The following is a 3,746-nucleotide window of genomic DNA, read 5'->3' as shown; positions in this document are numbered from 1 at the left end:
ACAATAACCACTCCCACATCCCATATAACGGCAATTTTAGAAAAATACGAAATCCTCGATAAATCAGTAAATATTAAAGCAAATTTATTCAAAATTGATGGTTGCAACAATTCTTTACCAAGAAATACGTTTATGGTAAAATTTTGGAAAATGGGCGTGGCACCGCCCACTTATGATCACATATATGTATCTCGGTTACCGTTCTACCAATTTGTACCAAACTCAGTACGCTTATTGTGCTTGCCACATAAAAGCGAACCGTTGAAAATTGTTGAAATCGGACTAAAATGACGGCCGCTTTTCATATAACGGTGAAGTTCAGAAATGCTTGAAATTTCAATATTTCGAAATTTAAGGACGCTAATTTACTTAAAATTTATAATACACCCCGGCTTACCATCTAGAGGTAGCTTTCGGAAAGGTGAAAAACATATATTTAATACTTGCGCCGGGTATTTAATGTTCGGCTCCGCCCGAACTTATACTTTCTTACTTGTTATTCATTGGCTTTGTTTCTGACTTAAGTTCTACCTTAAACATAGGCTGAGCGATTTTTGCTCTGTTGATAATATTGACAACATTTTTAACAGCGAATCCTGCCTTCTCTAGAGCATGAGCAATTTCACCAATGGGTACACTTGATTCTATACCTTTTATTACTACTTGCAGTCCTTTGCTGCTTTTGAGCTGGTATGTATAGACGTTTTTCTTCTCTTCATTAAGATGTTTGGTTACCAACCGGTAATTTTCTTCAGTTAGAATCTGAAGTTTGGTCTCTTTAATATTGCCCTTGGTAACTGACGTTACGTGGAACGTATTGTCTCCAATAAGCTGAGTTAATTTATTCACGAGCTCACTACAGTTTTGCTCTCGTAAATAAATTGGGGGCGGTTTGAGTTTGGCTTTAGAAACTTCATTCGGCTCTTTGTCACATTCAATGTCCAGAATCGCAAACTTATTTCCCAGTAGTATAAAATGAAATGAAATTTTATGTTCCTAAATATTTCTTGCTTAGCACCACATAACAAAGTTTTATGTAAAGTACATAAATATGATATATGTACAATTAATTGTTTTCTTTTGTTTTGTTAACTCCGTTAAATTAACTGATTTTATGACTTAATTATATTTGTAATTTTTCATGGAATCTTTCCCCATAATCTGATTAATCGGCATCTGCATCGGTACCTGAAAAAAAGGGAATCGCTCGGACTCTGCACATACATATCGTCGTTTAAAGTACATAACCGCGTATCGCCGTTCTGCATAATCCCATAAATATATATAGGAACATCCAAGGAGAAATATTGGAAAGGATGTTTTACTTTAATTAATGTTTTCGATGTCCTTGGGAAATCCTGCGTCCTGTTAAAAATTTAAAGATGCACATTTACTATAAATTTGTTCAAATATGGGAAACTTATCGAAATTTTCGCATTTACGATTAATTCAAGTTGTTATCTAACACTTCAACTAAAAGTCGGCATGGGTTATCGTTATCCTACGGCCATACAACTTCATATATTTGCTGTTTAGGCTAAAAACCACAAATATAGAGGGTATGAATTTTGGGTATAAAATTTGCAAACAAATGTTTTACCATGTATTCTTGGGACAGTCTAATGTACATACATTTTCCGAGATCTTAGAGTATTTTTAACATTGCTACAGCAAAAAATTATTACTTTTGTGTTTTCGAATTTGAATTTTATACATACGTACGTACTAGAACGGCCTTTTTAAGTCCTTAAAATACCGGGATTATTGGCAAATAATCCCAGGATTTTCGGGATTTGCTTTTGAACTGATGGCAATAATAGAAATTCTTTTTTTGACCAGTATTAGCTACATTTCTTATTTTATTTAATAACTAATATTTTGTTATAAATGTCTAGCTCATTATACATATAAATAGTAAATTTTACACACAAAAATTGATATATTCGCGAAACCGTGGGCCAAATATAGTAAAATTGCGTTTTTAGTTTTTCACTCTGACGTCAATAATTCAAAACTATTTGAAAAATTCAGTGAAATGTGCTTAGAGAAGAAGTACGGGTATCAAATTAAATAGGAAATTCTGTAGAATTTAAACAGATTCAATTTTTTGGTGCATAAGTACTTGTAATTATTGAAAATGTCCTTTCAAAATTTTATCCTTGATATTTAGCAATATATGTTTTTGGAAAAAGTATATGTTAAGGACTTATTTAAACTCGATTACATAATCGAATTTCGTCCTTCTAACTTTATCAGCTTAAAAAATTAAATATTCGGCGTTGTGGATCCAAAAAATTTTAATTTTTTTTAATTCTAAAGAAATTTCCTCTTTCATTTGGTACCCATATTTTTATTCTACATTGCGTTGAATTTTTTAAATAATTTTTGGAATTAATCTTATGTTTGAAATTACAAAGTCTTTTAAAATAAATCCTGAAGTGAGAGAGAAAAAATGAAAATGAAACAAATAAGAAAGTAGGTTTCAAACCCATTTATTTATCATTATGGTAGGAGAGCTTCTCAAACAATATAGAAGCATTTTTTTCGATTTAAGTTCTTGAGAAGTAATGAATATCTAAATCCCGGGACTAATCCCGAGAGCCCGGGATCGTAAAAAGTGAACAAATTAGCATCCCTAGTACGAATATATGCATAAGGGCAAATCTAAAAAACAGGTAACCTTTGTGTTATTTAGCTCTGTTTTCACTGTTGGAAACTACATATATCAAGCTGGTTGCTTTTGGATATAATTCATTCACGCATACTTGAAGCCTCAAAAAAAATATGGATCAATTTGCTACATAACTTTTGAATTATAGGTGTTTAAATTTAAAAAAATAATGAAAGAAAAGTGAATTTTTTATGTAATTTTTAATAGGGGCACAATTAATTATGTCATAACTTTTGAAGCACACCATATTCTGATTTGAAATTTAATGGGCATTTAGCATTTATGTGTACACTTCATATGTAGTAAGTAAGAAAAGTGTGCATTCAAAAATAACAAAATGGCAAGTAACTCAATGTCTGTAACTCCACATTTCACAATTTTCGGTTTATCGCGTATAGTTTCTGAAGCATTTAATTTTCAGAACTTTTTAAGCATGTATTGTGTTCTACAAACAGTTACGAATAATTTGATGCCTTAGCAAGAGGTGTGCTTTCAGAATAAACCAACTTTTAAAGATAAAATATTCTGCGATCTTGAGCGTAATTTTTATTCCAAAAACATTTTAATTGAAGGCACATTTGGAAAATACGTTGAAACGATCTAAATATTTTTATAACTACTAGTTCTTATAACGTTACATATACCTGTAAAAAGCTTAAAAAAAATTATCTAGAAGTGTGTAAAAACCCTGATTTACTACTTTTAATTATGCTCCTTCTTGTAGTCAGAATATTTTGAGCTTGGTATCAAATCTAATTTTTTTCGACAAAGGTTCTGATATTTGCTCTTACTTAATAGGAGTGTTCTAAATTCAATGGCGTCCCCAGTTTTGCCCGATTGGCTTCACTTTTAGAGATAGCGGTACTTGAAACTTCGCTTAGATTTTAACTAACGGGTGATTTTTTTGAGGTTAGGATTTTCATGCATTAGTATTTGACAGATCACGTGGGATTTCAGACATGGTGTCAAAGAGAAAGATGCTCAGTATGCTTTGACATTTCATCATGAATAGACTTACTAACGAGCAACGCTTGCAAATCATTGAATTTTATTACCAAAATCAGTGTTCGGTTCG

This window comes from Rhagoletis zephyria, unplaced genomic scaffold, assembly GCF_001687245.7.
Source record: "Rhagoletis zephyria isolate East Lansing unplaced genomic scaffold, Rhagoletis_zephyria_1.1 Rzeph_scaffold_00118, whole genome shotgun sequence".
NCBI classification, from domain to species: Eukaryota; Metazoa; Arthropoda; class Insecta; order Diptera; family Tephritidae; genus Rhagoletis; species Rhagoletis zephyria.
Note: the sequence above shows the minus strand (reverse complement) of the source record.